Source organism: Mustela nivalis, assembly GCF_964662115.1.
Source record: "Mustela nivalis genome assembly, chromosome: 9".
In the NCBI taxonomy this organism is placed as follows: Eukaryota; Metazoa; Chordata; class Mammalia; order Carnivora; family Mustelidae; genus Mustela; species Mustela nivalis.
Window position 1 is genome coordinate 14,481,275 of NC_139028.1, and position 26,634 is coordinate 14,507,908.

General features: G+C 41.5%; 1 long non-coding RNA gene across 1 annotated transcript in view; it reads left to right on the forward strand.

Annotated features, from left to right (window-relative positions):
- Nucleotides 1-2,970: 2,970 nt before the first annotated feature.
- The window catches only part of LOC309841137, a 124,698-nt gene continuing 101,034 nt past the window's right edge, over nucleotides 2,971-26,634 (forward strand). Inside the window, exon 1 of the long non-coding RNA XR_014298970.1 lies at nucleotides 2,971-3,189. This is a non-coding gene — a long non-coding RNA (uncharacterized lncRNA). The remainder of the gene's footprint in view (nucleotides 3,190-26,634) is intronic.

The following is a 26,634-nucleotide window of genomic DNA, read 5'->3' on the forward strand; positions in this document are numbered from 1 at the left end:
CTTTAAAATGTTGGAAAGCCTTTGAACTAGGGGGAAAAAAAATTAGTTGCTTAAGGCAGTGATTAATCAATAAGCCAACTAACCCAAAAGGGCATTATATTACCAGGTAAATAAATAAGCACTAGAAATTGGAAAATGTTGTACCTATTTTTACCTTGTGAACCTGAGACACAGCCAAGAATCAATAGCTGAAAAGATCACCCAAGTGTTCCAACAGTTGCATTGGTATGCAAAAGCCATATTTCTTTTTTTTTTTTTAAGACTTATTTATTTTAGAAAGAGCCACCCAGGTGCCCCCAAAACCATATTTCTATAGTATAGTGTTCTAGTTGCTTAACAGAGGAAGACATTTCCCTGAATTTCATATAACCAGAAATCAGTACTGCAAGGTGGATATTGCTGCATTTCCAGAACTAATTCTGTGTGTGTGGAATTTGAAATGGAACTCCCACACCCATTTCCCCTCTTTCTTTGATGGAGCTTCTGACTGGCTCCTGAGCCAGCCATTGAGAGCATAACACCAAGCTGTGGGGGGCATCCTGGGGTTGTTGGATTTGCAACCCAGTAACTCCACAGTAGCCTCATGTGGGCTCTGGAAGGTGGACTTGTTTCTGACAAACAAAGGTGGAAGTGAAGGGGCACCTGGGTGGCTCAGTCAGTTAAGTGTCCAGCTTGGGTTTTGTCTTGGGCTGTGATCTCATGGGTCCCATGGGTCATAAGATCCAGCCTCTCATCAGGGTCCACGCTCAGTGGGGAGTCTGCCTCTCCCTCCGCCTATTCCCACATGCTCGCTTAGTCTCTCACTCAAATATATATATTATTATATTATGCTATGTTATAATACAATAATATATGTATTATTAAGATATAGATAGATAGATACATAGATGATAGATCTTCTTTAAAAAAGGTGGAAGTGGAAACGTCAAGATTATGCATGTAACAGATAAAGGAAGTAACTCTAGGTTTCTTTTCTGGTGTAGTCCCCACTATATCCACAACTGCTTACAATTCAGGAGATTTCCTTCATCTTACTTAGTTGTAAAAAGTAAAGACCCACCCACTGCTTCCAGTAATCGGGAGTGGGACGGATCAGGAACATTGGTCCATACAGAAGAACTCCGATCAGAGCTCAGAAAATCAGGGAAGTAGGAACAGCTCGGCCTCAGAAGAACAAACACTGGAGCATCGAGAGATTTCCAACGCAGAGATATTTGGTTTTCGTTTCTGATTCGGCTAGAAGAAGAAAACACAAATCCTCTCTAAGGAATTCCTTCCTCAAAACAGGTCTCAAAGGATTTCTGTGAACTCAAAGTAAAGGAAAGAAAGAGAAGAAAGAAGGAAAGAAAGAAAAAAGGAAAGACATCATTAGTGACATTAGCAAAAATGTAGAGGAACTACAACTTCCTACATTGCTGGTTGGAATGTAACAATGGTATAGTTATTTTGGAAAACTGCTTGGCTCTTATACAGTCAAATGTACACTTGCCACACATCCAGCATCCAGACAGTTCCACTTAGGATTTTACCCACGAGTAAAGAAACCACATGTCCACTGAAAGATTGGGACTCAAATCTTCATTGCAGTTTTATTCCTAAGACCCCCAAGCGGAAAGGGCTCAACTGTCCTCCAAACAGATGAATGGGTGAACACATTCGATACAAGCATACAGTGGAATACTACTTTGCAATAAAAGAAAAAGAAATGAATTACTGATAAATACAAACATTATACTTAGTGAAAGAAGGCACAAGAAAAGAATATATCCTATATGATTCCCTTTATGTGAAATTCTCGAGCAGGCAAAATCAATAGTCCATCAGAAAGCAGAATAGGGCTTGCTCTGGGCAGTGGGTAGGGAGGGAATTAGCTGCAAATAGACTAGGGACATTTTGGTGGGATAGAAATATTCTTTATCGAGATTGTGGTAGTGATTACAGATACATACATTTGCCCAAACTGATCAAACTACATGCTTAAAACACATGTTATTTGCATTTTATTATATGTAAACATACCACAGTAATACAGTTTTTTAAAAGTAAAAAGTTTTAATTCAAAAGTAAGAAAAAATAATTATTTCATCCTTTATGAAATAAGATATTGATGGGTTCTTTGTCCTCTTTCTGATTTATCACAGGTATTTGAAAAGATACCCGTGAAAAGACTTGCTTTTGTTTTTAGCTGACTGTTCTATTTCTTTAATATTTAATGTTAAGATTAGTGGCCTTTGATGTAAATTATTCCCATGAAATGAGTAAGTCATTCCCTCAATAAGCTAGATATTAACCTCTTTGCTCTCAATTTTTTCCCTATTAATTTTTAGCCTTGGGCAAAAAAAAAAAAAAAAACAGCAAAACACAAATTATGAGTACAGTTCCTTGAGCAAAGAGAAACTGTACATTTTCCAACTAAAATTATGTATTTCGAGTCATCCAGACTGCAACATGGCTTTGGAAGGAGATTGCATTTTTTTCTCTTTAATACGTTAGATAATGAATATTTGAAAGACATAGCAAGTCGCCTTGGCACTCATCAAAACACTTACATGGTTTTTTTTACATTCCTGTGGATTGAAGTTGAACGCTTCGTTATGTATGGGCAAATATGTATCTATATTTATTTAGACTTTCAACAGCAACAGTAACATTAAAGAAGCTTCCTTCGTTCTGTAACATATGCTTCTCAGGGATATTCATAGGACACTTATTACCTATTGCATTTATTTTATTTTAAATGGTGTCATACTGACTTGTTCAGCGGCAGCCGACCGGAAGCAAATGGGCTCTGGTCGTTAGTTCTTGGTCGTGGGCATCCAGAAATCCCACCTCCAGGGGTCGCTGTTGCTGCCTCTGAGTGTCTCCCTGAGGTGTGATTCTCAGCCCCCTCAGGCCTCGCCCTGAAACCTTGGCTCTTCATCTCTGCGATGCACCATCTCCGGAAGTTCACAGTCAAGCCCCAGACACAGGGCCAATTCATGTGAGATAAGCACGGCCCATTCTGGGTGCACGTTCCTCTCCGCTGGGAGGGGACCCGACGGACCTCCTGCTGCTTGGCCTTCTGCCAGCACCCCCTCCCCGCCCCCAGGGCAGGCCCTCTGTGCGCCTGGCTCTCGCTGCTCCGGGGATGCTGAGTCATGCAGGAAGAGATCAGAGGCTGGGGCCCTTGGAGACTCCCACCACAAACAGGTACTCTCTTAAGCTCTGCTAATCCTCTCCAGTACTTGGGAATTACTGACGGTCTTTGCTGTGGGATATTTAGTGGCTATTCTGATTCTTTTCATTCCTTTACGTTTCTGATGATTAATCTAGTCTCTATCAAAGAACAGATTTCACATGAAGATAAATATGATGTATCATGATATTATGGATCTTGATCCTCATTGAAGAATTCTCAACATCTTTCTTCTCTCCCAACTCTCTCACTCTCTCCTCGACTTTCTTCAGCTCTTCTGTCTCTGCACCAGCTTCTCCTGTTCTCAGAGGCAGTACCTCCCTCTCCGCCCCTCTTTCCCTTTGACCTTCTCAAGCAGGCAATGGCGCCTACACCTCTCTGTATGAGGGTAAGGCTCCCCTCTCCACCTCCTCAGTGGGGGTCCCTCCCCAGTTCCCTACATGGGGTTAATACCCCCATTAATTAATTAATGCAGTCTAGTGACATTATAGAAAGTAGTTAATGATCAAAAAAAAAAAAAAAATGACCACTTTCTACGTATGGGGTCAAATACAACTCCTTCCATAAAAACTGTACTCCCAGGGCACCTGGGTGGCTCAGTGGGTTAAAACCTCTGCCTTCAACTCAGGTCATGATCTCAGGGTCCTGGGATGGAGCCCCGCATCGGGCTCTCTGCTTGGCGGGGAGCCTGTTCCCCCTCTCTGCCTCTCAGCCTACTTGTGATTTCTCTCTCCCTGTCAAATAAATAAATAAAATCTTAAAAAAAAAACAAAAAACAAAAAAACTGCACTCCATAGCTTCTGACACATTTCATACATGTTAAGCCCCATGTGTTCCCAGTGCCCTTCCCTGCCTCACGGGTCTCTTAGATATTTAATGCTGGAACCTACACAGAGCATGCTTCCCCACCGTGATTTCCCGTCCTAAGGATCATATCTGACTTCGGGCGCCATTTCTTTTCAATCTGGACTGTTGTGACAGATTTTTAATTTACTCTTCTCCCTTCTAAATGACATTTCACCGTCGTCTGTGATCCAAAATACTCAATAACTAATCATGTGTTTCCCATTGCTCCTCGAATCCATGGTCTGAATTCACCTCTTGTTTTCCCTCCCCCACGTTTATTTAAGCTATTCCTCCTGTTTAGAATGTTCTTCCCCGAATTAACCCTGGGGAAATTCCATTTATTTTTCACAGCTTGGTCCAAATACTACTTCCTCCATGGAGTTTAATCTCATTGACAGTTTCCTTAAGAATTCCTCCATGCCAGGGCACCTGAGTGGCTCTTAGCAAAGCATCTGCCATTGGCTCAGGTCCGAGCCCTACTCAGGTTGTGATTCAGGCTCCTGGCATCAAGCCCCCTGCTCAGCAGGGAGCCTGCTTCTCCCTCTCCCTCTGCCCCTCCCCCTACTCCTGCAATCATGGCTGTCTGTCTGTCTCTCTTTCAAATAAAAAAAAGGAACTCCTTTATGCCTACTCTATGGCCTTTTCACAGTCTGCTTTGTTTTACTATTGTTTTTATAAATTTCTTAATTCTTCTGTAAGATCGTATGACCCTGGAGGGTGCAGGACCACATGCTTCGTTCGCATTTGTATTTCTCATGCCATTAAGTATAGTGACTTCCCCATTGTAAGAGTATGTTCCAGTTTTCTTTTGTCGTGTCGCCATTAACGATACAATATATTGAAGAAAGTCCCATGGGAAAGCAGCACATACTTCTTAACTGTGTACTGAACTTCGTAACTTAAGATGCACACCATTAACCAACATTTCTTTCTGTGACTTCAGACGTTTTTAGTCACAGACCTTTTGAGAGACCATTCCATGTAACTAATTTACAGATCCCATAAAGCCAGTCATAAACTTCAGCTTAAAAATAACTGCTTTTTCATAGTTCGTTGTTATTATCATTATTATAAACATGGTCAGTTGTCTCTACAGCATGAGAGATCAGAGTGGCCCGTGTCTGGGGAAGAATTTTTCCCTTGCGGTCCAGGAGAGGGAGAGACACTTTCTTTGAGAAGAATGTCTGTCCCCTATTACCATACTGACTAACCCAGAAACAGGAAGTTGGTGGATCTGAGTACAGATCTCCAAAAGCAGCAATGCTGTGTGTAATACTATTCGCAGTTGCTGAGGTCACCATGGGGAAGCAGATCTAAGAACAGCTAACCCCTGAAGAAGGAAAGGTACAAAGTCTGACAGCCATGCTTCAGACCTACGTGAACTGTTTGCTCTTCTGATTAAATTCTAAGTCTTCATGCTGGTGTAATATTTTTCTTATTTTACATAGCACAGGTTATGTCTCCAATATTCAAAAATAATGAATAATAGTTAAGGAGATTAAAAGGGCAAAGCTTTTAATTTGGGGTATTATTTATGTAAACCAGACACTTAAGGCAAGTGCAGGCTACTGCGGAAGGTTTTCAGTTGTGTTGGCTGGGGTTATTAGTGATGTTTAAACGTATTATTAGGATAGTAATTCAATATTCACTTGTGGAATGCAATTTAGAAGAGATGCAGGATGTAATTATTAGTTACCCTGAAGCTAATTGTTTAGACAAGAACAAATATTTCATTATCAGTTAAAACGATTACACATTCATCGAGGTGGTCTATTTTAGGACATTGCTGTTTCAATTTGCCTAGACCGAGATACGCAGTTAAGGGATTTTTCAAATGTCCTGACTCAGAAATCAGAAATATGTTGGCCTTTCTACTGACAGTGTTTTTCTTCCATATATTACGGTTTTTATTAATTAATATCATCCATTTGCAAGGGATTTTATAATTTGCAAAGAACTTTCATACACATTAGTTAGCGCATTTACTCTTTTACCCTTTGAGCTTATTTTAGATGAAGAAACAAGATACGAGGTCCTATGGACTGAATTATATACCCCCCCAATTTCATATGTTGAAACTTTAATCCCCAGTGTGACTATATTTGAATATAGGGTTTTAGGAGGTAATTATGGTTAAATGAGGTCATCAGGGTAGAGTCCTAATCTGATAGGATTGGTGGCCTTGTGAGAAGAGGAAGGGAGACCTAGCTTCCTCTCTGCCATGTGAGCACATAGCAGGAAGGCGGCCTGTACCAGCCCAGAGAAAGCTCTCACCAGAAGCCAACCACCCTGGTGTCCTGACTTCCAGCCTTCTAAACTGTGAGAAAATTCACTTCTGTTATTCCAGCCAAGTCTATGGTCTTTTGTTATGACAGGTAGAACAGACTGTACACTGGGGAATTTGCCCCAAATCTCGTAAGGGGTGACACTGAGCCCGGGACCTTGATCTGCCTCTTACCTCAGGGCTGTTTGCACCAGAACATACCACCTCTGGAGAAATCATCAGACAGGCTGAGAGTGATTTATTTTTGCTCAAACTGTTACATAAAGGGCAAGAAAGAAATTTGTACTAGCATGAGAATGAAGAAATCAATGCATTGGAAAGAAAATAATAAATATTTAACTGACTGAAATCCCATGGCCTTTGAGAGATGTTCATCTTCTCTTGTGGTTTTCCTTTATCTTAGTGTGTGGTTAGGTCATGTTTCACTTTTACCAAGTGAAATATCCTTGTTGCCCCAAGGTCTCCTGATGGCCCCACTCTGCTCGAGGCCCCACCCAAGGTGGACTTCCTGCCTGAAACAGCAGCAATTTCAACTAATTTTTTTAAAACCCCAAGTTATGAAAGCATGGGGGAAGCTGTTTCTAATACAAAGGATAAGAGAAATAGTTTCAGGTCAACTATGAGAAGGCAGATTCGGGAGAGGAATTTAATAGCACTCAGGGCTGATCCTGTCTTTATGAGAAGCGGTGAACTGTCTGAAACACAGTCGTCAGGACACAGCCTTTGAGCTGGGAAGAAACATTCTCTTATTTTAAAAATGGCCCCATGGATAATTTCATCCACTTAGTGTTTGTCAGATGTTTTGTGTTTAGATGGGAGCAGGAGCCCTCCAAACTGGCCCAGTGCCCACCATCGCTTACAGACATCTGGCCCTCTTAACTTTTCTTCAGTGCTGAAGAAGAAACAAAATTCTGATTTTCTCCTCCATTCTCCAATGCACCCCCCCACCTGGCCATCCCACTCTTGCACATTTGCACATATTTGTACATATTTTTTAAACTGTGCACACTTAAGAGTGTGAGAGACACACTCTTCTTTTTGACAGAGAGAAAGATCACAACTAGGCAGAGAGAGGGGAGGAAGCAGGCTCCCCGCCAAGCAGAGAACCTGATGCAGGGGTCGATCCCAGGACACTGAGATCATGACCCAAGCCAAAGGTAGAGGCTTAACCCACTGAGCCACCCAGGTGCCCCTCCCCACTTTTTAAAAATAACTAAATGGAGTTTCTATTTCATGGCCCCAGTGTACCTGGTGGTAAACCTTGTCAGTTTTAAGGATTCTTTCTCTTAGTCCTCTTTTCCTTGAGGTTAATTTGAAGTCCTGGCATCATGGTTTTTGTCTGTAGTGAGCTCTGGGAGCACTGGCTTTGAACGTTAGTCGTGTTTGTCTGCCTGGGGAAGCATGTGCTAAGGCAGGGTCGTCCGACATGAAATGCTGGGGTATCAGGTCATTGCACAACCTGCTCTCAAGTGTGGGACTCATTCAACTCAACCCACTCTCTGTGCTCACTAGTATTTGTACCTTCTTCACAGCCCATGGGCCTGGGAGAATTGGGGTGCTCTGCTGCTTCCATGCCTTGATGACACATGATTTAAGTCACATGCCAACTTCCAGGTCTGTCTTCAGATCTCCGAATATACAGGAGGCACCAGTCACCCATCACCCGCCTCTGCTTGGCGCCTGAAGCTATTCTTTCGTGAGAGACACCCATCAGCATCTCTTTCTCTTGCCTTTTGTCTCACGTGGTCCTCAGTCCCCCAGGCTGGGGAATTTGCTTCCTTGTCCTGACCTCCCATCAATTCTGGAACACTGCTAGATATTGAGGATATTTAGGTCAACATTCTGCTCTTGACATTTAAAAAGATCCAGGATCTTGCAATTCAACCCTCTCCTGCCTTTTTTCCAAACCCATTGTCCCTGCTAGGGTCTTCAGATGTCAACTGTGACACTCAAAGCCTAAATCATACCTTCCCTGAGGAGTTTTTCTAGGAAGGAGGTATGTGTGGCTTGCCTAGCTAATTCCCAAAGTGAGGTTAAAAGGGAATGTGAGGACGGCACCAAATATATACTCAGTATATTGTCCTATCACATATGCTATTTTGGGAATATAATTATTTTGTTCTCTCCCTACCTAACACCCTCCTCCAAACACACACACACACACACACACACACACACACACAACCACCCAAAAGATGTTCTAGGCATACTTTGTCAAGAAGGGAAATGAAAGGAACTAATATTTATTTAATGTCTGCTCTATGTTCCAGGCTCTTTGTTAGCTCCTTTTATATAAATTGTCTCTTTTCTTTTTGCCAAGAGAGAAGAACTTGTTTCTACATTGTCCCAGGGTGCACTCTTCCTAGTTTTCCCTAATCCACCTCCATCCCATGAAGAAAGCCTAACATTTAGCAGAATGTCCCTACGAAAAGATGTGTATAACTCACTCTTCGTGCTTCCACATCTACTGTCCTTGTTCAAGTTTATCACTGGGATTGAAAGCAGACAGATGTTATTCCAAGAGGGCCCTATCTAGCCTGTTGAAAGCAGACAGACGTTATTCCAAGAAGGCCCTATCCAGCCCGTTGAAAGCAGACAGATGTTATTCCAAGAGGGCCCTATCCAGCCCGTTGGCCAAAAGATCTGGAAGAGACCAAGACACACCCAGCACCAGGCCAGAGGCTGTCCTGAGGTCACTTTGCATTCAAGTTAGATTCTGAAGCCACCCCAGAGACAAACTGGCATGAACATCAATTTAATTCCAAAGTTAATGCAATTATTAAGACTGTCCTCTGGCCCAAGTGGTTTCATTCATTCGAAAAATATTTCAGTGTCCACTCCACCAAGAGCTAGATAGCAGAAGTTGTCACATTAATAATACCCACCTCTTGGGAGTTCTTTGACCTTCCAAGTGATCCAGTGTGTCTGTTTCATAATTGTTTTCATCTAAACATGCCCTTTCATGTCATACACAATTGGTACATCCAAAAAAATTTTTTTTCATTTTTCTCCAACTCAATTAACTAATTTTCTGATTAAAACTTGGCTGAATTGTGAGTGATTTTGATGTAATGTGAAGACAGTCCCATAACTCCATCTCACCCATTGTCCACTCAGGAAAGACTCAGGAATGGCCAGATCCACGGCAGACACCGTAGAAGAGAAAGCAAGACTCTGTTTTACTGAGGACATTCCATGAGACTTTCCGTCATTTCTCATTGAGATACCCCCCAGTTAATTTCCCTAAGAGCTTCATAAGATAATGAATAAATAAACACAGCATTAGTGAAAAAGAAGAACAGGACCGATGTTTACTAATGCTGCTGATGGCATTTTAATTCGGGTTTTGCCATTACAGACGCTTCCTCTTATTTAAAATAAATGTCAGTCAACAGAGTTGTTGCTCTACTTTGAGAATTTTGTGGATTCCATTAATCATGTTTAATGATTTATATCTTTCTTAATGGTCCAAGGGAAATAATTTAGAAATCCATACCATAATTAAAATACTCTCTTGAGTATCCGTGCTGAGCAACTCTGAAAGATGTCTTCCTACGTTCTAACCATTAGTAGTTAAGCGATGTCTTGTCTCCCCTATTGAACACACATGTTCCTTGTCATCATCACCAAAACTTTCAGCATGAGTTGTGACCATAAAATAATGAGACTGGCTTTCCATTTCATCACCCATAATCACATTTTCTGCACTGTCTTCATTCTCCTTAATAGCAAACATCAAATAACGTAGAACAGAGAAGCGGGGATGTGTAGAATATAAAACTTGAATTGGCCACACTGCCAGATTGCAGCCTGGTATACTGAGACCATCACAGAGATTCAGAAGCAGAAGACCCAGGCTTGATTCCTAGGTCAGCCTCTAACTCAGTGCAGAGTCAAGTTGCTCATTTGGGGCTCCCCCTACCGCCTTTTTCCCTGTGAGATGAAAACAATAGCTATTTCACAAAATTCTTGTGGGAACAAAAGATTTCATTAATGGTGTGTGATGGTGTCTAGCGCCTTTTGGGTCAAATAAAAGGTATGCAATAAATGTTCATTTCCTTCCTTTCTACCTCTCTTTCTTTTTATGAGCCATGTGCAGGGTTCAAGAGATATAGCAATTAAAAAAGAATTCAATCTAGAGAAAGAAATATTCTCAACAGAGTAATGGAGCTCCCAGCATGGAGGTGTAGTGTAGGAACTGGATCTGGGGGGAGTCATGCAGGATTCATCTTGATGGAGATCTGCGGTTGGGCCCAGCCACACAACCGGTGTTTAAGAACCAGCTCCATTCCTAGGAGGTGGCCTGGCAGAAAAACATGGCAGGGTCTCAGTCGGGGAGGACACTGGGATACTAGATAGAAACCACCACTGGATAGAGAAGGGGTCAGGGAGAATGTCAGGAATATGTCTTAGAGCACTTGAGACAGAGTGGGTTTTAAAGACAAAGAGAAACCCAGTTACCAGGATTGAGACACATGAAGGAGGAATTGGGCCTTGGGAATGATAGAGGAACCCAACCACGAGTACCAAAATGTCCCCATAAAGTCACCTTGGTGGCTGGGTGATTCAGCGTTGAGTCCACAAGACAAGCAATCCTGAGCACGCAGGTGGGGACTCAATGACCCTAGCTCCGGGAGCAGATCTAGAAGATAGGCTGGACGTCAAAACCATTGTTGAGATCCAATAGAAGCCTTAAAAGCAGATTTAGGTGACTGTATTTAAATGACTTCTAAGCTTTTGTTGTGAAAAATGAAACAATGAGAGCAATACTGCTCTGGGGAAGATTTATTAGTCATGCGCTAAAAAAATAATAACTAAAGAAAAAGTTAACTTTCCATGCAAAGAGAAGACAAGCTCCACAGTGAAATGGTAGATAAAGGATTCTTGGCAGAACAGGGGATTTTGGAGTGACTTGGGCAGCAGGAGGAAAGGGTATGAAAGGAGGGTTGCTTTCTGAATATGAAATGTAGGTTGAGAGAAAGCACAAGAAACTGTAGGAAGAAGATTAAGTAAAACGGATGTTTATAAGACAGAAGGTATGAAATCAGTAGGAAATGTTCTCAGAATCAAGGTAATCTGACACCAAAAGGCACAACATCTGTCTGACAAATCCATGTAGTACAATCCGAGAAGGATTCATATTTACTTTTTTCTAGGACTGATAGCCCCCTGCATTTTTGTAGTACATATCATCCTCAAATTCTTTATATGGACTCTTTAAAAGGCAGCATATTAACAAAAGGGGGAAACCGTAATATATTCCGCACAAACCTGGTCTTAAAAGGATTTGCTCACATTGCATTCCAGGCTAACCTTCTGAGAATATAGTGTTCTTTTCATTCCTATAAAGATAGATTTAGCAGCTACATGCATTATGTACTAATTGGTCAGTTCAGGAAAAAGACATATTCATTAAAATGGTAATGTCTTTTATAGTAGAACTGTGTGCCTTTGATGAAAAGTGACTTCTCTAGGGATGACTTACAGTAGCTATTTAAGAAAGGTAAGCAATTCTTGGTTAAAAGCATGAAATTTTTGTATTTTTAGCCGGGTATGTGAAATAAATTCTGTCAAAACCTGCTAGGGCCTTCCCACTGGGGCTCCTTAAATAAGTGTGTAAGCAGAAGGTTCATCTGGGTCAAGAAAAAAAAAAAAAAAAAAGGCATGAAACCAGATACTTAAAAACAAAAGTTTTTAAATCTGAGCCCCATAAACACAAAAGTGTGATTTTTTGCTAAGTCATTTAACCTTTCCTTTCCTCTGTTGTGTGTGTGTGTGTGTGTGTGTGTGTGTGTGTGTGTTTCCCATCTACAAAATATCATGCCTCTCTGCTTTTCCATAAACCTTCTAAAGCAATATTTAATGTCTTAACTGTCTGCACTACTCCCAGAATATGACTTACACCTTGAGTCTCTTCTTCTATGTCCTCAGAGATTATCAAACTTTCCAAAAATACCATCTTATATCTTACTGTTGAAAATATAAATTCTATAAAATAAGAGACAAAATTAAGTCTTTTCTACTCTTTGAAAGACATAAGTAATGACTTTGATTTCTGTTATGTAGTAATAGAATTTTGCAAACAGATTATGGCCAGAATAAATGCTGGAGAGCTAAGATACACTAAATAAGGATTTTGACTTCAAGTATAAAGACAAAGATCCATGGAGAAACCTATAAAATTCAGGAACAGATTTTTTATATTGTTTTTAAAGCATGAATAGACTTGTAGCTGACTTCCAGGTAAATGCAGTAGATGGAGCATGCATTTATCTGTTCCTTTCTGAAAAAGGAATTCTTTTTTTCAATTAAATTTAATTTAATTTAATTTCTTTTCAGTGTTCCAGAATTCATTGTTTATGCACCACACCCAGTGCTCCATGCAACATGTATCCTCCTTAATACCCACCACCAGGCTTACCCAGCCCCCCACCCCCCTCCCCTCCATACCCCTCAGTTTGTTTCTCAGAGTCCACAGTCTCTCATGGTTCGTCTCCCCCTCCAATTTCCCCCAACTCATTTCTCCTCTCCTTCTCCCAATGTCCTCCATATTACTCCTTATGCTCCACAAGTAAGTGAAACCATATGATAATTGATTCTCTCTGCTTGACTTATTTCACTCAGCACAATCTCCTCCAGTCCCATTCATGTTGATACAAAAGTTGGGTATTCGTCCTTTCTGATGGAGGCATAATATTCCATTGTATATATGGACCACCTCTTCTTTATCCATTCATCTGTTGAAGGGCATCTTGGTTCTTTCCATAGTTTGGTGACTGTGGCCATTGTTGCTATGAACATTGGGGTACAGATGGCCCTTCTTTTCACTACATCTGTATCTTTGGGATAAATACCCATTAGTGCCATTTCAGGGTCATAGGAAATCTCTATTTTTAATTTCTTGAGGAATATCCACACTGTTTTCCAAAGTGGCTATACCAACTTGCATTTCCACCAACAGTGTAAGAGAGTTCCCCTTTCTCCACATCCTCTCCAACACATGTTGTTTCCTGTCTTGTTAATTTTGGCCATTCTAACTGGTGTCAGGTGGTATCTCAATGTGGTTTTGATTTGAATCTCTCTGATGGCTAATGATGATGAACATTTTTCCATGTGTCTGTTAGCCAAAAGAAGACATTTGTATGTCTTTTCCCCCTTTTTTAACGTGATTATCTGTTTTGTAAGTGTTGAGTTTGAGGAGTTCTTTATAGATCTTGGATATTAGCCCTTTGTCTGTACTATCATTGGCATTACATTCTTCCATTCCATGGGTTGCCTCTTTGTTTTGTTGACTGTTTCCTTTGCTGTGCAGAAGCCTTTGATCTTGATGAAGTCCCAAAAGTTTATTTTCACTTTTGTTTCCCAGACCCCAGTTTCATTCTCTGCTCCTCTCTCAAGAAGCTGGAGCACAAGTTTGTACCCTCCCAGGGGGAAATGGGAGGATTCCTGTCAACCAGCCAGGAGTAAAGGTCTGCAGATGCTCACAGGTGCAGATCTCCCAGTGAATCAGCTCAGTCCGTGCTCACCAGTCTCAGGGAGACCCGCCACTCAACACTCCCTGCTGTCCAGTTGTTTAATGTCCCACTCTGAAAGTGGACAGCCAGGTATCACTGGCCATTTGAGGAAAGGCTCTAAAAAAAGTATATTTGATGAAGGAACTTAGAGAAAGATATAAGGTAGATAGCAGGAAGAAAAAATTTAATTGAAAGTAATGTTACTTTCAGAAATTAAAAGAACACAAAGACTAAAATGAAAACAGAAGAGCTAGAATATAATATTGAAGAAATCGTGCAGAGAGTAAAACAAGAGATTGAAATTAGAGAAAATGTGAGGATCCAACCAAGAGATCACATACTGAATAATGAAAGTTTGAGAAGGAAAACAAGAGGAAATGGAAGAGAAGAAATAATGGAATTATTAATGCAAGAAAGTTTCACAGAAAGGAAAGAGATAACTTTGAAGATTGAAAGAACAAATGCAATGAAAACTGGAAACAAGGAGAGAATCCTAAAAGCTTCAAGTGATGAAGAATGGGCCGTGTAGAAAGAATTGCAATGAGAATGGCCCTAAACATCATGCCAGTGACCCTTGAGGCAGAAAGCAACAACCTAGTAATCAAGTGCAAGTAGAAAAACAACCTTGTAGATTTGGAGGTCTTCAAAAAATTTACTTTTGTCTTTTTTCAGGAAGTTGCTAGAGCAGTGGTTCTCAAGGTGTGATTCAGAGACACCTAGGGATTTCTAAGGCTTTATCAGGGGGTCCACTAGGGCAAACTGTTTTCATTACCATACTGAGATGTCACCTGTGTTTCCCCCTTATTCTCTCATGAGCGCTGAGTAGGGTTTTCTGAAGCTACATGGGATTTGATGTTACAGCGGAATGCAGAAACAGATATGAGAATCCAGCTCTCCTTTATTCAACCAGACATTAAAGAGATTTGCCGAAATGTAAAACAATAAGATGTGTCTCTCCGATTTTTGGAGATTTGAACATGTAATATGTTCCTTATCCCTATTTTGAATAAATGCATGAATATTTTTAAGTTTCTCAGTTTTAACTTCTAAACACATAAAAATTAATAACTAAACACATAATAATTAATAGACGAGAGATGTAGCTTTCTCTCATCAAGCCGGCTTTCAAGATGGCACTGAAAGACAAGAAGCAGAAGAAGTCGACTTGGAAATTTAATTTGGACCTTACCCGCCCAGTAAAAAATGGCATTTTTGATTCTGGAAATCTTGAACAGTTTCCACAGGAGAAGGTTAAAGTCAATAGTAAAACTGGAAATATGGGGAATGTTGTTCACATTGAATGCTTCAAGAATAAAATCACAGTTGTTTCTGAAGAAGGACGATCTTTCTGATTGGCTTTGTGTGGTTGCTTCCAGATTAGTTACTTCCAGATTAGTCAAGATGAAGATAGGTCTGAGTCTGAAGACTATGTGAAGCTGCCCCTTGCAGGGTTTTGCTCCCTAGTAAAACAAATGAATCATGCAAAAGAAGGAAACATCTAGAAATAGACTTTTAGCTTATTGGTGAATAAAAAGCCTTGTACTGTGTAAAAAAAAAAAAAAGAATAGATGTCACTCACGGAAACAAAAGCTCTTTGGGAGTGTCCTTAGTAATTTGCAAGAGTGTAAGAGCCTTGAAACCTAATAGGTTGAGAACTAGTGTTCTAGAGGATGCCCTCCCCCAGAGAAGGGAAGAAGAAGCCATGAGGTCTAGGAACAGACAACAGAAGAAGATGAACAGTTCTCAGCAGGACATCCACGCAACAATTTTTACTGTCCTAGTTAAAGCAGCTTCTTTAGGAAAGCTAACTGAGTTGCATACTTTCTGAGAACTTGCATATAAGAGAACACATTTATTGAATGAAAGTTTACATAAATAAACAAACAAACAAACAAACAAACAAACTTAAAAAACAACGACAACAAAACCCCAAATATTTACTAAGTGCCTGTGGTATGTCAGGAATTTAGTTTTTCTGTTTCCCTCATACCTGGAAATCCCTTTTTCACCCCTCCGAGTAAACCTGATTTTGTCGTTCCTTTGTAGAGAATCTGTTTTTTGTTTTATTGTTAAGAGTTCAGTCTCTCTATACGGCGATGTTTGTAACACTTCACTAGGCTATGTCCAAGTATGGATTTCTTTTCATACATTTTTCTCGCAACATGATACCCCAGTATCTGGACAACAAAAAGGTATCATCAAACATCACGGAATCCACACAACAGATGCGCTGCATGGGATTTGTTAAACTGTAACTCTCATGGTCTCCAGCTGCTCTCCATCCCTTCTCCTGTGGCGCTGACAGGGTAAATCCTCAACCGCAAATACAATCTGGACAACGCAGAGGTCTCATCTACTCTATGTCTGTAATTCAAGCTATTTTTATTTCTGAGGAAATAGCAGCTAAGGATGTTCTTCCGCAGTTCCATAGCTGTGTTCAAATGAAAACCAGAGGCCCCAAATGGAGTCCCTCATGTTAAGAGCCCCACAGCAACAAAACAAGACTTAACACCCAACCTCAGTGCGGTTCCGCCCAGCCTGGTCCACGCCAGGAATGCAGCCTGTAGCCAGCCCACCTGGGATTTCCTGATCAGCTCTAGGAAATTTCTGCTAGACTCTTCCCACTCCCCTTAGAAGGCCGACCTGGCCTGGAACAGTGCATCCCTTGCTGCCTGTAAAAACCATTCCCTTTCTGCAGCTCCGTGGAACTCCTTTCCTCTGGCTAGATGGGATTCCGCCCAATTCATGAATTGCTTAACAAGGCCAATTAGATCTTCAAAGGTCCTCCGTTGAATTTTTGTTATTTAACGGGTGAATGGAGACTATATCATAAATTGGAATTTAGCTTTTTGTCAGTTCTGTATTCATTCACGAGCCCATCAGTATAAACCAAGAAACCAATGTAAGGGTTCCAGCACAGAGCTGGGTACAAATTGTATCTCCACCACTCACTGTGTGACATGGGACAAAGTATTTCACTACCCCAGCCTTAATTTAAGTATCTATAAATGGAGATAATATTCTTGTTGATTTCGGGGAATTGTTGAAAGCAGGGCAGTCCCAGGGTGAAATGAGTCGAGTCCTCTGGAATACAGCGTTTAAGGAGGTCACATAGGAATTAACCCTAGTGGGTCACTTACCTAAATGCAAGAGCTAAAGCTATAAAATACTTAGAAGAAAACGTAAGAGTGCCTCTTTCTGACCTTGGGTGAGGCAAGGTCTTCTTGAATAGAAGACCAAAAGCATAAGTAACACAAGAAAAAATAAACTGGATTGAATTAAAATTTAAAAATTTGGTGGCACCTGGGTGGCTCAGTGGGTTAAGCCTCTGCCTTCCCCTCAGTCATGATCTCAGGGTCCTGGGATTGAGCCCCATGTCAGGCTCTCTGCTCAGCAGGGAGCCTGCTTCCCCCTCTCTCTTTGCCTGCCTCTCTGCCTACTTGTGATCTCTCTCTCTCTCTCTCTGGGTCAAATAAATAAATAATATTTGAAAAAAAAAATTTTTGTGCTTAGGGATAACTGGATGGTTCAGTCAGTTGAGTGTCTGCCTTGGGCTCAGGTCATGATCCCAGGGTGCTGGGATTGAGCCCTATGTCAGGCTCCCTGCTCGGCAGGAAGCCTGCTTCCCCCTCTCCCGTTGCTTGTGTTCCCTCTCTCACTGTGTCTCTCTGTCAAATAAATAAATTAAATATTTTTAAAAAAATTTTTGTGTACTTCAAAGGGCACTGTAAAAAATGAAAAGATACCTACAGGATTGGAGAAAATGCTAGCAAATCATGTCTGATAGGACTTGTATCCAGAACATACAAAGATCTGTTACAACTCAGTAATAAGACAAATAACCCAATTAAAAGAAATGGGAGGGAAGATAAATACATGAGGTGACGGGTGTGCCCTTTAACTAGGTGGGGTGAATCTTTGCACAGTGTGTTCACATTACACACCCATGTACCTTGTGTGCATAATGTGCAATTGTGATTTACAGTTTAAATCTTACAACTCTGTTAGTTATACCTCAAGAAAACAGAATACTTTTAGAAAATGGGTAAAAGATCTAAGTAGATATTTCTCCGAAGATAGACAAATGGCCAATAATCACATAAAGAGATGCTTAACCTCATTTGCATTAAAGACACGCAAGTCAAAACCACAGTGAGATACCACTTCTCACCTGCCCGGGAGACTGTTACAAAAACAGATGGAGACTAACAAGTACAGTGAGGACGCGGAGAATCCGGACAATTGCTGGCAATTTTTCAGCAAATGGTGCAGCCCCTTTGGAAAATGGTCTAGCAGTTTCTCAAAATGTTAAACACAGAGTTACCATTTCACCCAGCAATTCTAGCCTATAGACCCAAGAGAAATGAAAACATACATCTGCACAGGTGTTCATAACAGCATGATTCGTAATAGTAAAAAAAAAAAAAAACATCCAAATGTCCATGAGCTGATGAATGGATAAACAAATGGTGGTCTTCCATACAACGGAATGTCACTCGGTAATAAAAAGAATAAAATAGGGATAGAGGCTACAGAGATGAACCTGGAAAACCTTACAGTGAGTGAAAGACACCAGTCACAGAAGACCACATGTTGTGGGATTCTCTTTACATAAAATGTCCGGAATAGGCAAATCTGCAGAGACAGAAGGTAGATCAACGGTGGCACAGAGCTTGGGAGTCTGGGGGACGTGAGGAGTGACTGATAACAGGCATGGGTTTTTTGGGGGTGATGAGAAAGTTCTAAAGTTGGTTGTGATGTTTGCACAACCCTGTGAATACACCAACAGCCCCGGAACTGTGCACTTGAAGTGCGTGAATTGTACAGCGTGTGAACTTTGTCTCAAGAAGGCTGTTCGGGGCGCCTGGGTGGCTCAGTGGTTAAGCCGCTGCCTTCGGCTCAGGTCATGATCTCAGGGTCCTGGGATCGAGTCCCACATCGGGCTCTCTGCTCAAGGGGAGCCTGCTTCCTCCTCTCTCTCTCTCTGCCTGCCTCTCTGCCTACTTGTGATTTCTCTCTGTCAAATAAATAAATAAAAATCTTTATAAAAAAAAAAAAAAAGGCTGTTCGGTAGTGGATGAAGGCACTGGTTGTTAGGGCCACGCGAAGGCCGCGTCAACAGAAGGCTCTTGTCAACGCTGAGAGTGAGCACTTCCTTAAATTTTGTGCCCCACGTGCCTGCTAGCCTCACCCAAGTCTTGGCCTTGAATGTGTGACCTAACGAGACCTCGCATGAAATGTACTTAACGCTAATACATAGCACTGTTTGCTGTTGGAGGGGTAGAAATACAATTTTACCTCTCTCCTTCTGAGCCCTTGGCTGAGACCCCTGTAATGAAAGACAAAACAACAAGAGGAAAACATGCCGTTTATTAACGGGTGTACCTTGTGCGTCCTCTGAACTGCTACCTTAAATACCATCATCAGTCGAAGACAGAAGAAAGAAGCATGTGGTGAGACCAGTCATGGGGAAGTTACGGGAAAAACACAGTAACCAGGGGTGAGGTTTGTTATCTGGAGTCAAGTTGTGCCTTTTCCACTGATAAGATTCTCTTGTGATTTGGAGTCACGGCTCTTCCTGATGCAGAAAGGGAGACACGGTTACAAAAGGAGATTGGATTTGTGAATGCACATTTCCTTTACAAAACGGAACTCTTCTGTTTCCAGACATTTTCCCATGTCCGCTGTTTCTCAAAACAATCCTTATGCCAAAGAGGCATATTTTGGGGTAACATATTCTGCTTCTCTTCCCCGTTAGGATTATTAAGTATCAGGAACTTGCCAGGCTCTGGGCATATATAGATAACCAGAAGGGCTAAAATATGCGGCATCCATAGGGCCCGACCTTATACTAAACGGTTTCTGTGAAGCTGAGGCCCGAGGGCCTAGTTTATACAGTAGGAGATGGCTCAGCCTGTGGGCAGGGACAGGCAGCCTGAATCCATCCAAACCTAAAGAGTGTCGTCCAGAAGACTGTCAGAAGGAATAAGATATTATTTGTTTTAATTAATAATCCAACATGAGCCATAAATATGTGTGTCAAGGCTGGGACAGGCTAACATGGCATTAGAAATCCCTCTGCACGCAGAGAAGAGTAATTTCATCTGGGGATTTGGGCAAGACCTCAGAAAGGGTCACTGCTCCTCCCCCACCAAGACCCCCCCCCCCCCACACCACCACCACCGGGGTTGAAAAGGAGGAGTGCACTGGCTGGAGGGGACGGAGAGCATTCCAGCCGCAGTGAAAGTGAGCCACCGGAGAGCTCCGGGCAGGCCCAGGGGACACGGCTGTGCTGTGGGGCAGACTCCAGGGTCCAGACTGATCCTGGGTAAGGCGGCGGGCAGGGAGGGGCTTTCCATGCTGCATAGGAATCTGAGATTGGTCCAAAAGGCAAGTAGGACCCCGCAGAAGCCCTGAAGCAAGCATGCACCATAATCAGACGGGAGGACAAGAGAGCTTCCGAAAAGAAATTCAAAGAAAAAAAAAAAAATCAAGTCACGTGACAATAAAGAGACAATGGACATTCTTTCCTATGGTGCTGGGAAAATTGGACAGCCACATGCAGAAAAATGAAATTGGACCATTTCCTTACACCACACACAAAAATAGACTCAAAATGGATGAAGGACCTCAATGTGTGAAAGGAATCTATCAAAATCCTTGAGGAGAACACAGGCAGCAACCTCTTCGACCTCAGCCGCAGCAACATCTTCCTAGGAACAACGCCAAAGGCAAGGGAAGCAAGGGCAAAAATGAACTATTGGGATTTCATCAAGATCAAAAGCTTTTGCACAGCAAAGGAAACAGTTAACAAAATCAAAAGACAACTGACAGAATGGGAGAAGATATTTGCAAATGACATATCATATAAAGGACTAGTGTCCAGAATCTATAAAGAACTTAGCAAACTCAACACCCAAAGAACAAATAATCCAATCAAGAAATGGGCAGAGGACATGAACAGACATTTCTGCAAAGAAGACATCCAGATGGCCAACAGACACATGAAAAAGTGCTCCATATCACTCGGCATCAGGGAAATACAAATCAAAACCACAATGAGTTATCACCTCACACCAGTCAGAATGGCTAAAATCAACAAGTCAGGAAATGACAGATGCTGGTGAGGATGCGGAGAAAGGGGAACCCTCCTACACTGTTGGTGGGAATGCAAGCTGGTGCAGCCACTCTGGAAAACAGCATGGAGGTTCCTCAAAATGTTGAAAATAGAACTGCCCTATGACCCAGCAATTGCACTATTGGGTATTTACCCTAAAGATACAAACGTAGTGATCCAAAGGGGCACGTGCACCCAAATATTTATAGCAGCAATGTCCACAATAGCCAAACTATGGAAAGAACCTAGATGTCCATCAACAGATGAATGGATCAAGAAGATGTGGTATATATACACAATGGAATACTATGCAGCCATCAAAAGAAATGAAATCTTGCCATTTGCGACAACATGGATGGAACTAGAGCGTATCATGCTTAGCGAAATAAGTCAAGCAGAGAAAGACAACTATCATATGATCTCCCTGATATGAGGAAGTGGTGATGCAACATGGAGGCTTAAGTGGGTAGGAGAAGAATAAATGAAACAAGATGGGATTGGGAGGGAGACAAACCAAAAGTGACTCTTAATCTCACAAAACAAACTGAGGGTTGGTGGGGGGAGGGGATTTGGGAGAAGGGGATGGGATTATGGATATTGGGGAGGGTATGTGCTTTGGTGAGTGCTGTGAAGTGTGTAAACCTGGTGATTCACAGACCTGTACCCCTGGGGATAAAAATATATGTTTATAAAAAATAAAAAATTAATTAAAAAAAAATAAAAGAATAAAGAGACAATGGGCTGTTCTTCAAACCAAAGCTTAAGTTTCTCAAGTTTCCTGTTCAGGGTTGTTCTCAACTAATACCTGTAGGAATTGAGGGACTCTTGAGTTCCTTCATAGAAGACCTTGGAAGAAGGTCAGTTTTCCCTTCGTAGATTCATGGCAATGACCTTCATGGTTTTTATATAATTAACATAATATTTCCTATGGGGTTGCTTTTTATTTAAATCTGTAATGGAAACTCAGCAAAATGAAAAGCTTATCTCTTCGTGCACCCTTTCGTTAAGTGCTCTGTTTCAACCCCTCTCCCTTACTCCAGATGTGGGTTTCAAGTATCACTTAAATAAAATGAGTTGAATGTCAGTGACCCTCTGGGATTTTATTTGTCTTCAACCTTGCAGGTGAAACATGGTGTCTGAGTGAGCAGGCCTCTGGGAGAGTGCGTTGGGGTGGGACCCTTGTTTATCTCTTGAGAATTTCTGGCCCACACACTTGGCTGCTGGTCAGCCAGGAAATAACTATTTCTGTCAAAACCACTTGCAAGCAACAGCTCCATCCCCTGGATGTGAACCACCATCTCCTAATAGCATCTGACCTTCCGCCACCATTTCCTATGTTGTCAACAACAGATTCTCCTGGCTCCAACGCAGCTCCCTCCCCCCGGCCAGCTGGTGAGAGGTTATGCACAGAACTGGGATTTTGCATCAAGCCTTAAAGGAAGTTTGTCATATTTGTCCCGAGGCTGCTGCTTGGTATTGCCCAGGCTGATGTTCTTTCTCTGGTCTCATTGCTAAGCCCTCGAGTTCTTTCCTTATAACTTGTCCCAGAATTTCTTCTCACATTTTGCCTGAGCCATGGAAGGGAGCTACGCAAAACTGTGACTCATTTCACCCGTATTTAAGATAGTTCTTGGGTATTTTGTTTTGTTTTGTTGTCACTTGAGGACTTAAAATGTTCTTTGGAACAAGAAATGGGGTACATGTCTTGGATTCGTAGATGAGTGGGTTGTAAGAATCCCTGGAATTTCGTCTCTGGCACCCCCTCTGTGACACGTCTGCCTGGAGGCCACTGGTCCAGTCTCTGCTGCACCATTTCTCGTGATGTCACTCCTTAGCTGGCCTGCTGCAGTTTGGGATGGATCCAGCTGTTTCAAACATCTGTCTCACTCTGTTCGTTGCAGTTAAGCTTATCCTTCCATAGACTGCCCTTGAAGTATCAAAGTCTTCATAGGATGTACCCACATCTTCCCTTTCTTCCAGACTGAATTAAGGTGTCGGTCGAATCCATATGCTTTGTAGGATTACTATTATCTTTGAAGTATTGAGGCTTCCCTTCTTGCTAAAGTATCAGATTTCCTAACGTAATAAGAAACAGAGATAACAATGATGATACCTTCCATACTCTGCTGTGAAGGCCAAGTAAAATCATAAAAATGAAATCACTGTAAAGAAAATATAGGCTTCTACAAATATCATACAGAGAGTATTAGTATTAGAAACAGAAACACCTGGGATCCCAGTGCAGATATCCCATGACTTAGAGCAAAGGACTGACCAGATAGTGACCCAAAAGAAGCTGAACTTAAGGACCCAGTCTTTAACATTGGGAAAGAAGCCAAACTGTCCCATACTCTCAGTCACTTCCATTCATACAAGAGATATTTTACTGAGCCCCTACTCTGTGCCAGGCACTGTTCTAGAATTAAAAATGGAGAAATGTGCAAAGCAGACAAAGGCACTGCCCTCTCTCAAGAAATGTATATCTTGATGTGAAAGCCTGGCAATATATAAACCAGTACATCTGATATTGATGATACAGGTGGGAAAAAGTGAAATAGGATGAGGCTGTTTGTGGGTAAGGAGAGAGATATTTTATATAAGCTGTAAGGTAAGGCCTGATTCACAAGGTGACATTCAAGGTGAAATAAGGAAATAAAGGAGTTAGTCATGTAACTCTCTGTGGAAGCATGCTCAGGAATAAGAGATGGCATGTGCAAAGGTCCCGATGCAGGAGGAAAAGTGCAGCATGTGGCTGAAGCAGAGTGAACTAGACAGAAAGTAGCAGGAGCTTTAGGGCCATTGTAAGGATTCTGGATTTTGTTTTAAGTGAATTGGAAGTCATTGGAGGACTTGAGCAGGGGATAGGTTGTAAGAGAATCAGGATCCTACTCTATGATGCATAGACACCTGGGAAATGAGTTACAAATTTTCCAGTAAATTATACAAGAGATCATTATGGTGAATTGGACTAGGGGAGTATCCATGTATGTGGCTAGACAAGGTGTGACTTTGCTTATATTTTGCTTTTGTGTTTTGTTTTAGCTTGTTGTGGGGGAAAAAAATTCCCAAATTTCTTCTGCAGCAGATAGCATGAGCAGGTGGAAGTGGAGGGGTTTCTCAGTAGAGCATAATATTACAAGCTGTTAATGGCTTAACAGTGAGAAAGCCTCTGGTGATTTCTATGTACTGTCAAGATAGAGCCATCAGGATTTGCTGCTGGGGTATATATGAAATATAACAGAAACCAAGGAGTTGTGGATGCTCCCAGGTTTGGGGCCTCGGAGCTGGAAATTATAGAGTGTTTGGAAGCATGGAGAGGAGAGGAAGAAGTCGAAAATGTAAGCCGTGGTTAAACTGTAAACTTTATCTCATGCTAAGGATCCTGGACTTCAGCCTGTGGGCAGTAGGCTTCAGGCATAGGAAGCGATATGACAAGCTTGTGTTTTCTAGAAACAACTTCAGGGGTGCCTGGATGGCTCAGTCATTGGGCATCTGCCTTCTGCTCAGGCCATGGTCCCAGGATCCTGGGATGGAGCCCCAAAACGGGCTCCCTGCTCAGTGGGAAGCCTGCTTCTCCCTCTCCCACTTCCCGTGCTTGTGTTCCCTCTCTTGCTGTGTTGCTCTCTGTCAAATAAATAGATAAAATCTTTAAAAAAAAAAAAGTAAAAATAATAAAAAAATGAAAAATAAAAAACAACTTCAGAGGTACATGCAGAATAGAAAAAAAGAAAGGATTAAGACTAAAAGATGAAAGCTAATTTAGAATGATATTGAAGTAGTTCATGTGAGACATAGTGAGAGCCAGAACAGGGGCTGGGTGTGGCAGGCTGACCTCAACGTCTCCTGGCCCAGCAGTGCACTTACTGTGGAATTACTGAGGAAAGGAGAAAAACAACCTTAAAAAAACTATTTTCACCAAGTGATGGTGAGCAGACGCCAATGTGTCCTGATTTATCACCTGATCAATGCATCTCTCACCCGGAGAGTTCTAGAAAATGTAATGATGAGTTCACACTCTTCCAACTCAACCAGCATTTTTCCAGGAAGTGTTTATTGAGTGCCAGCCACTAGTTAGGTCCTAGGCCAATACCGTGTCTAAAACTATGGCTTCAAAAAATGTAACAGGTTAGAAATCAAAAGAACTTGAGTTTTAGTTGCTGTTGTGTTTCTGGCTAAATCACTTCACTCTTTTTGACCCTGGTATACTCGTATCTCACAAGGAGTTGAGTTCTCCCTCCCAAGCACCTGAATTATCCGACACCCAACTGTGCAGAATAAAAAGTTTATTGAAATATTTTTTGGTTGCCATTCATATGCATTATTATTCTCAAACCTAGGTTTCTATCCAACAAGCACTTTCAGGCATATAGTGTATGTCAAGATTGAACACATTTTGATTTGAACCTTTTGTTTAAGGGTGATGAAGTGGTAAATTGCTTTCATGTTGCAACTCAGTCAGAGTTATTTTTTCTCTTGCCTTTTGCTGAACAATGAAAATATAAACTAATCATGTAGATAACCCTTAACATTTTGTCAGTAGTCTCATATTAACAGATAAAGTCAATGGTGAGTATTTTTAAGCAGCGGGAATTCTGGGTGTGTTCACAATTTTTGTGTACTGACCCACATCCTTACCTCATCTTTCCTGCTAAAGTGTAAGCCAAAGAGCTCTTTTACTACTTTTTTAATTGAATGTTGGACTGTTGTTGTTGGTTTTTTTAAATATAATTTGTTTTTAGAGCAGTTTTAGGTTCAGAGCAAAATGGAGTGGAAGCCACAGAAATGTCTAGAAATGTATAGCACCTATCCCCACATGCACACAGCCTCCTTCACTGTCAACACCCCACATCGGGCAGTACATTTGTTACCATCAATAAACCTACACTGACACACCATCACCCAAAGTCAGCAGCTGATTCACTCTCAGGGTTATACACTCTGTGGTTTTAGCAGACGTATAATAACGTGTATCCAGCATCATAGTATCATACAGGAGAGTGTCACTGCCAAAGCCAGCTCCTGTGCTTTGCTTGTTCATCCCTCCCTGGCCCTAACCACTGTCAACTACCGATCCTTCCGCTGTCTCCGTAGTTTTGCCTTTTCCAGAATGCCATGTAGTTGAAATCACATAGTATGTAGCTATTTCAGACTTCTTTCACGTAGTAAAATGCATTTAACTTTCCTCCACATCTTTTCATGAATTGATGGCTCATTTCCTTTTAGCTCTGAATAATATTCGATTGGATGTACCACAGTTCATTAACCCATTCACCTATTGAAGGACATCTTGGTCGCTCTCAATTTTGGCCATTATGAATAAAGCTGCTATAAACATCTGTATGTACGTTTTTGTGTGGATGTAAGTTTTCAGACCCTTTGGGTAAATACCGAAAAATGTACTTGCTGGGTCATTTGGCAAGAGTGTGTTAAGTTTTGTAAGAAACTGTCAAACTGTCTTCCAAATTGCCTCTATCATGTTGCATCCCCACTAACAATGAATGAGAAGTTCACTGACAGTGAAAGAGAAGTCTGAGTGCTCCATATCCTCAGCGCCATTTTGCATTGTGTTTTGAATTTTGGCCATTCTACTAGAAGTATAGTGGTATCTCGTTTTTCTTTTTTTTTTTTTCCTTTTACTTCCAGTGTGATTTGCATACGGGGTTATATTAGTTTATAGTATACAATATAGTGATTCAAC